Genomic DNA, 8,949 nt, shown 5'->3' on the forward strand with positions numbered 1-8,949 from the left:
CCCTGCTTCACGGCGGGTTTATCCCAGAACGCTCCTGAAAATATCAACCGTGGCGGTGCGCGAAGGCAGCGCCAGCTCCCTGTGCCGAGCCCGAGGCCTCGGTGACGGGCACAGCAGCATCCTATAGAGCTCGGGCAACGGGGCCCTCGGATCTCGATGCCCATCAGGAGACATTTTGGGGAGAACAGCCCCTTTTCTCTGATTTATTAACCGGTGGCTTCCAGCCACCCTGGGAGGGGCGTACGTGCTTGCTATCGGCGGGGAAAGCTGCACCGCGCAAGTTTATCAGATGATTGTTTAGAGCAACAGATGCCTGGCACAAGTGGTGAGAAAAAAAAAAAAATTCCTAATAGTAATTTAATTCAATGTTTTGTATAATTATCTTGAAGGAAAGGTCTCATTTATTCTTCCAATTAAAACTGATTAGGTCGGAGAGAACAAAGGGAAGCGAGGATGCCTGCCTTACTCATCGACCTGTCACAGCAGAACAAACAGCAGGTTTGAAAAATAATTTCTTCTTTCATGTAGAGATTGGACTTCTCTGGCTGCGTGGCAGGAGCAGCTCAATAATTCCTGCTTCTACATGCAATTAGCAGATTCCTTCATTAACACCATCCCTCCCCTGGTCACCCTGGGAGCTTTGCTGGCCTGTCCGTGGACCGGAGCACCCAGGGGATGCTGTGTGGCCGAGAGCCCGACGGTGGGGCCAGTGCCACTGCCCCTGGGCCAGCTTGGGAGCCCTGACAGGAGCCCACGGCCAGACCTGCACCTCCTGGAGCCGTCGCTATCGGCGGGTTGGGGGTCAGGCCCTGCCCTGCCTCGTGGCAGTTGGGTTTCGATGACCATCAGCATCACCCATAAACCCAAACGCTTTCCCTTCCCTCTCCCCCAGTCCCATTCTCAAGCACGTGGTATTTTGTTCCCGTAAAATTGCTTTGCTATCAATCAAATCACCTCAAATCCCCCAGTGAGAAGTGACTCGGCTCATGCCCAGCGATTGTCCCTCGTCTGTGCCCTCCCAAGACTGTCCCCATCCCGGTGACGTGGCACACGCAGACCCCGGTGGGCATCTGAAATCAGCCCGGGTGCTGCAGGGGAGGGTCCCTTCAGGCTCAAATGACCCAGCCCTGAGGCTGTAGTGACCTGAAATCAAATATTGTAACCAATTTGCTTGGTATTTCACATTATTTTATTTTTACAAAAAAGAATAACAACATATTTTTGAGGGGTGTGAATTCATATGAGTGGAAAGTTTGAGATGAAGGAAGAGTCCACTTTTGGAAAAAAATCCTCTTCAAAAGTGCTGACGAGGATTCTTCTGCCTCCCTCCTCCTCTGGGGTAGGATCTGCAAGTAGTTTCAGAGGGGTGAGGGAGGGCTCGGCCCGGCTCGGTGTGTCGCTGCCAAAGGCTCTGCGAGCAGACCAGGGGAGCAGAGAGGAATTTTCTCACTGAATTCTTCCGTTATGACGAATTTTGGTGTCACTTGTAACAGGAGTGGGTGTAGAAGTCTTCAGACACCTGTGGGATTTGAAAGCTAATAATTGCTGACAAATGCACCCGCAAATGCCCTGCGCTCACCGAGCCGGTGGCATTTGTGTACTGGAGAGCCCTGGCACCGCTCATGACACTGGTGACTCTCTCCAGGCAGGATGGGATGGCTGGAGGAGCTGGATGGAGGGACAGGGTGGGATTGGGGAGATGGTGACCCTCCGGGAGCCAAATCCACCATGGGAGGAGGTCGTCCGGGTCCTGACACGTGGCCTCACACCCCCCTGCCTCCCCAGGCCACCCCCATCATGGGATGGCAACTAATTCAGTACATGCATTTCGATTGTATTCCGTTCAACATGGCATCAGAAAAGAGTGCTGGGGCAAGCGAAGTCAGGGCTGACTACCAACCCCTGGGTTGCTGGAGCTGGTTTCCAAGCACCCTATGTGGATGCTGCGGGGATAAAACCCCACAGCGGAGCTGGGGCCCGGCCCCCCGCCGTCAGGGTGATCCCAGCCAACGGATGCAGAGGGGAATTAGGTTTGGATTTCAAACCACATTTTCTTGCTCTAGTTGCCAGCCCCTGCTGTTATTCAGCGTGAATCATTGGGGGAGCCCGGATTTGTTCCCTGCTCTTGCAGCTCCGGGGCTGCCCCATCCATGCAGTGAGTTCGAAAGGGCTCAGAGCAGCGCCGTGCCACGGGTGATGGCACTGCAGGGAGCCGCTGGTGGGATCCTGAGCGCATCCAGGTTCTTTACTGCTGGGAAGGAATGGTCCTCGGGAGGCTGAGCAGGGCGTGCAGCCCGCTCCGGCATGGCTGGCTGGTTTAAATCAGCATTTTAATCTAATCACAGCAATAAAATTATAGGATTTTAATAGTCTCAGGACCTGCAGCTTTCCAAAGACGCCAGGAGTGCTTAAGATTTTTTATGATGAGGTGGCTGCAGGAGCAGCTTCGGGCACAGTGGAGGATGTTTGGGTACGGGCGAGCCTGCGTGCGGGTGCCCGTGCTCTGCACTGCGTGGCAAAGGGTTAATAACTAATTACACCAGCAAAACGAGATGCCTTTCCATACCCTTAGAAACGTATGCATTTGCAAATCAGGGCTGGCAGACAATTTATGATTATTTTGTTAATGTTTCTCCTGTAACAAGCACAATTTCCTGGTGATTAATGACTACTTCATATCCTGGAACTGCATTCTTTTTAGGACCGATGCATGAAAATCCACTTTGCAGTTGGTTTAGGAGTGGGTGGGGAGAGGAGGAAGGGGAGACGGTTCTTCAGCACCCGGTGCTGCGGTGGGTGCTCTGGCCAGGGGAAGGAGCGATGCTCTATGCTCCCCTCTGCTTCAAGATGTTAACGAGCTATGATTTATCACAGCCATTGATTAATTTGAGTTATTCATATTTGATCGTAGCTGGAAAGCAAAAGTGCTGTCAGCAAGGTGGGTTTATTCTTGTAGACATGGGGAGCCCCGGAGGCTGGGGGGGTGTGGGGATGGGTGGGAGAGCTGGATGACACCAGGGTGACATCAGGGTGACATCAGCTGTGATTTTATCCCTAATACCTCAAGACCTGTTGGGGACAGAGAATTTACACCCTGGTTTACAAGGCTGAGTTGAGCCCAGCGGGTTCAGCCTGACCCTGGGAGCCTCGTGTGTGCTGTGCTGCCTCCAGCTGTCCCAGCACTTAATCAAGTGAATGTGGAATTATTAATTAACTGCTTACAAGATTGACATGCTTTTTAATTAAGGAGAATAATCATCTATTACCTTTTCCCTTTTCAGTGGAGAACTTTGCTTAGGAATAGTTAAGAAAGGTGAGGCTGGAGAGCTTTGCCTTAAAGGGGGGTTGCTGGGGGGGGATGCTCGGTGTTGCTTCTCCGTGGCCTTCCCGCAGCAGCCAGATGTGGTCCAAGCTCTGCCAGACCTCCTGGACACCCGACAGGCTCAGGATGCTGGTCTGGGATCGCAGGGCTGGGATGCACCGACTTGTCAAACAATCTGCAGAGTAATTCTCTTTTTCAGGCAGAGAAATGGATGCTCTGAAACCCCCGGGGAGGGGAGGCAGTCGATGGGCCGCGCCGTGTCCCCAAGCACGGAGCTCCCGTCTCCACCAGCCACTTCTCACTCTTTTCACCTGGTCACTGCAGCCACTCTTCTGTCCTCCTCTTGTGTCCATCGTAGCCTCCTGGGGCCAGACCTGTCCCCACCACCTGGTTTTTTATAAGGCTTAGGAACAGCTCAGCTGTTATTTTCCCATTTCAAGCCCCATTCACCCCAAACCCAGCCACGCTGGCAGAGCCCTGTCGCTCTGACGTCGATCATCTTTACATTAGACATGCCTGAATCTTTGAATGAAAAATACATTGTGCTTAAAGACCCACTTTACATAATCCTCGGTTTATCCCCAAATCCCTCATTTAACACCTCAGGTGGCACTGGACAATTCCATAAACTGTTCAATCCTTCACCTAAAAACTTGAGCCTGATGCTTCCGGCTCAGCGCGGCAGCAAGAGCAGATGTGACTGGATGCCCAAGGAGGCTTTATTTTTTTAAGCACCCTGATGTCTGCTTCTTGCCCCTCTGATTTTTTTATCCCACTTTAAATTGTTTCATTGTCAGATAATAGAAAAAAAAATAGAAAGAAATGCAGCATTTGGCAGCTAACAGAGAATTGATGAATTCTGAGCCTCTGCCAATGAGATGAACAAGGAGGCTTCATCTCGAGCTGTAAATAAGGAAGGAGAGGGAGATGCTGAGAGGATCCAGCTGTGCTGCTGCCCGCTAGCTCGGCCTGTGGGCAGCAAAACCCCGGGATGTCACCCTTGCTTGGTCCTTGCTGTTGCTTTTCTCTGCTTTTTTCTGTACAGCTCCTATTTGGGTTACGCAGCAGAGCTGGTCCATCCCTGGACTCTCAGTGGTGATTAATGCAAAAATCATCATTTTTGGACATCTTTCCAGCTTGGGGCAGTGCAGGAGCTTTTTCCCCAGATGGGTGTTTGGGGGTTGATGCTGAATCGAGATGTGATGCCCACAGAGGAGAATCGTGGCCGACGGGTGAGATGGTGCTTTTGGGGCCTGTGTTGCTACCATGGCACCCACAGGCATCACCCGTGGGTGACTTGGAGGGAAGACCTCTTGAAATATCTTGAAAATATGCCCATGTGAGAAAAGGCATCAAATCAGCATCTTTTATCCTTTTTTTTACTCTATTTTAGCTTTTCTTTTTTCCTTTCTCTCTACCCCTACCCTGCTCTAGGTCCCAATTCTGCTCCCATCACCTGCAGACTCAAAACTTTTCCAACGTTGCAGGAAACGGTGAGTGTGAACCGCCTTATTTGGGAAAACAATTGATTGTTCTCTGGGTTTTGCTGGTTCAAAAACTGGTTGGTTTTGTTCATTCCCGTTCAGCCCAAATGCCTGATGAGCTCTTTTTGTTGGAAACTGCCGAGCGCATCCTTCCTCCGACGGGGTTTGGAAAACCACCAAGCCAGAGCTGCTGATGCTTGGAGGAGGACAAACACAAGGGAGGAAAGCTGACCCGTTCCTCATATATAAAATTGAATAAAATAAACCCAAACAAGCTGTAAAAACAAATTAATAATAATAACAAATAAATGCTGGATACAATATTGTTCCCTCCTTTCCTTTCAGTTGGATTTTAAATGTTCAGGGAAGGCTGGTTGCACACCCTTCTCCGTGCTCAGGCTCCAGCCTGTCAGCACTGAGAGATGATTATGAGAAATTTGAGCAATATCCAAACCCCAGGTCTGAAAATAAACAGCTTTTGCGATTTTGAATGTGATCAGAGACCCAAAACGCCCCGGCTGATCTACATCACCCCTCCCTTCAAAAAAAACCACCCCAAGGCAATACCCAAGGAGATGACACAGGGAGTTTTCATGCAGAGCTGCTTGGTTTTAATGCCTTTATTCTTTTATTTTAGCAAAGCAATTTTATTGCCAGGTTTAGGTATGGACAAATCCACGCAGCTGGGATGGCAGCTGGTTGGGGTTAAGTGATGGACAGACAGACATTGGTACTCTGGAATATTTTTGGGTTAAAAGTGGTTTGTAAAAATCCCAGTAGCAAATATGATGCTCCCAGACAGCTCTGGAAGAGGGAAAGGGACTGACTCTGACCCTTGTGTCCCCGAAAATGGGATTTTAAACTGTTTTGCACAACAATGCTGATGGATGGTGGGCTTAGGACCCCAGGGAAGTGCAGTTATTCCCCTGCTTCACCCCCACCATCACAGAGGTCTTTCAGGGATTTAAAAAAGAAGCCAAATTGACCCAAAGTGTGATAAATAAGCCCAAAAAAGGAAAGTGTGGAGGAGACATTTGGGCTAAACCTGCTTGGGCAGCTGAGGAGCAGTTGCGGCACCGGGGCCCAGGGATGCAGCCCGGGAGCATCGGGTGTGCCTGGAGGTGACACTGATGGTGCCACTCCCTGACGTCACACCCCGTGGTGTCACACCCCTGATGTCACACCCACTGATGGCGCCAGTCCCCACGGCCGTCACACTCCATGAGGGACAGAAACGGGAGGTTTTAGTGAGGTGGCAGAGGGGGAACGGGCATAGCCCCAGTAACAGTGTTGGGATTTTACATTTTGAAGTGGAGCTGCTGCCTCGGCCTGTTCCCTGCCAGCCCAGGAGACAGGACCTGGGGTTTTGCATCGCTCTAACAAAATCCCTTTAAATACCCAGTGTGAGAATTTGCAGGCATGGGGAGGTCAGTCTGAGCTGGCCAGGGGAGTGCTGCTTTGTGGGGCTAGCCCAGGGGCTACTGGCTGCCTCGCTGACCCCAGAGCATCTCCCACGTGGGCTGGGAGGCTGCTGTGGGCTGTGCCAGCAGTTTTGCCTGAAAATCTGGGGAGATTGCACACAGCTCATGGGAAACGCAGGGGTTGCTTGAGAAAGTTCCTTCTGAGATGGAGAGCAACGTTTCTCCTTGCAATCAGTGCCTGGGGTGAAAAAATAGCAGTTTTCTGGATGCCTGTGGTCCAAACTCAGCCACACATCAGGCATCTCTGAGGCTGTGCCACTGAGTGCTCAGAAAATTGCTGTCAGAGCAGCGCCCAGGTGAGGATTTGGCTCTGGGTGTTGGGCACTGATCCTTGGGCTTCCCAGTTCCCCACGGAGAAACCTCAGAAACCTCTGAGCATAAACTAGGAGGCAGGTTGGCAGGGGGTCAGGTCTGAAATAACATCTTCTAACATCTTCTAACATTTTCCTGGCTATTTCCTCTGGGAACTCTTGTTCATTCATTGCACTGAACAGGAATAAGAAGGTTTATTTGGATGAAGATACAGAAGTTATTTCATCCTTTCAGGCTGTGATAACTCATCTAATAGCCCTATTACATCTGGCCACGGCACCGTGTCGGGCGTCTGACCGCTCGGGGCTGGACGGACAGGGAGGAGAGCGGCGGGATGAGATAATCTATTTTGTCTGTTAAGAAAGAAAAAGGATTTTTGGCATTAGTAAAAGGCAGGTGATTTGAGAAAATAGCGTAGACTTATTAGAGATAAAGAACTGGATGGGGTGTAATAGGTGGAGGTATAGAAAAAGAAAGAGGAGGATGTAGGGTGGAAGAGGGAGACAGACCAGTGTCAAGGGAAAAGGGAAAAAAAAAAGCAGAAGGTAAAAATTTAAGGGGCAAAATTGCTTAAATCTCAGTGCAGGCTGCTGGAGGTTTTGTCCCTGGAGCTCTGCAAGAGACATTTGCTGCAGGGAAGGAATGGGAGCGATGGGAGCGATGCCTGGGGACATTCCAGCCCCACGCCCTGTGGGTTTAATGGGGAAAAATGGGGAATTACTGTGCGGACAGCAAAATGCGGTATTCTAAAGATAAATTCAAAATTAAAAGGTTTTGGTGTGGAAAGCCCTGGTCAGTGTGGAGATGCTCGTCTAGCTGGTTTGGGTGAGGCTGGTGGGTGCTGCAGTTCCATCCCACAGGTGCCAGGCTCGGGGCAGCCCATTTCCCTTGAGCTGCCATTTTATGGAGACAATTGAGAGGAAAAAAATTCCTCCCCAAAGTACTTTTGACTCCTAAGAGATTCAAAGCCCCAAATCCCAGTTTTTGACCCCCAACCTGGGACAACTTGTGTGATGTGGTCTGGCCGTGATGGCTGCGTTTGAGGCTGCTGTCACCAAACACCCTGGAACTGAAAACATTTATCCTTCGAATGGGAGGGCTGGTTTCAGTTGAGACCATTTGCAATCACAGCAAGGCCTATATTTTTCCTGCAAATGATTACACTTGAAGAGTGATTACTTCATTTTAACTCGATTGCTCCTGCAAGGCGCTCGGGGGATGATGGCAGTGGGGAGACGGGGCAGGGGAAGGGCTGGGGGGGGACTGTGGGCTCATCCTGTGGGGTGCTGAGTGCTTGCTGCCCCCCGACCCCTCAGCTCTCGCTCAGGGTGGAAGGAGATGCTTGGGGAGGGATCAGGGATGGGATTTGCACCCCAGAAATGGGATGGAGCTTGGTCTGATGGTTTGTCACTGCTTCCATCCCTGTAGCTGCATGGAGCAGTGCTGTCCGTCTGTCTGTCCTTCCTTCCTTTGTCCCTTCTTTCTTCCCTCCATGCAGGATTCGTGCTGTGCCATGCAGGATGGGTGCTGTGCTGTGCCATCCCCAAAACCATCCCTGTGCCCCTGCCTGCACCCCCTGGCCCTACCCTGGCACCGCTGCGAGGCAGGTCCTCCCCCCCTGCTCTGGGAGGTGCTGACGGGCCCTTTGCCATTCCCTCCCTTTCAGACCCGTTTGAGGGATTTGAGATGGATGGGAAACCGTTCTCTCCCAGATCCCCCTGGCTGATTGCTGCTTGTCCCCAGACCTGCTGGCAATATCAATTCAGCCCCGCCATGCAGGCACACATCCCCTCATGCACACATAGATCCCCCCTATACATCCCCTCCATGCATGCACACATCCCATGCACACATCCCTTCCATGCACAGATACATCCCCTCTCTGCATCTCATCCACACATCCCCTCCATGTGTCCCCTCCACGCAGCCAGCAGTGCCACCATCCCGGGGGGCTCCTCTGAGCCCCTTCCATGGGGAATCCCAGAATCATCTGGGTTGGAAAAGCCCTTGAGGCTCCTCCAGCCCAACTATGACCCTCACCCTGACCGTTCCCAACTCCCCCAGATCCCTCAGCGCTGGCTCAGCCCGACTCTTCAACCCCTCCAGGGATCCCGGGGACTCCCCCCTGCCCTGGGCAGCCCATTCCAACGCCCAACAGCCCCTTCTGCACAGAAATCCTTCCTCAGAGCCAGCCTGACCCTGCCCTGGGCAGCTTGAGGCCATTCCCTCGGGGCCTGGCGCTGGGGCCTTGGCTCCAGAGACTCATCCCCCCTCTCTGCACCCTCCAAGGGGGAAGGAGCCCCCTGGAGCTGTCGGTTGCCCGCGCCACCCTGCCCCTGTCTCTTATACA

Source organism: Athene cunicularia (assembly GCF_003259725.1).
Source record: "Athene cunicularia isolate RWA chromosome 23 unlocalized genomic scaffold, athCun1 chr23_part2, whole genome shotgun sequence".
NCBI lineage: Eukaryota > Metazoa > Chordata > Aves > Strigiformes > Strigidae > Athene > Athene cunicularia.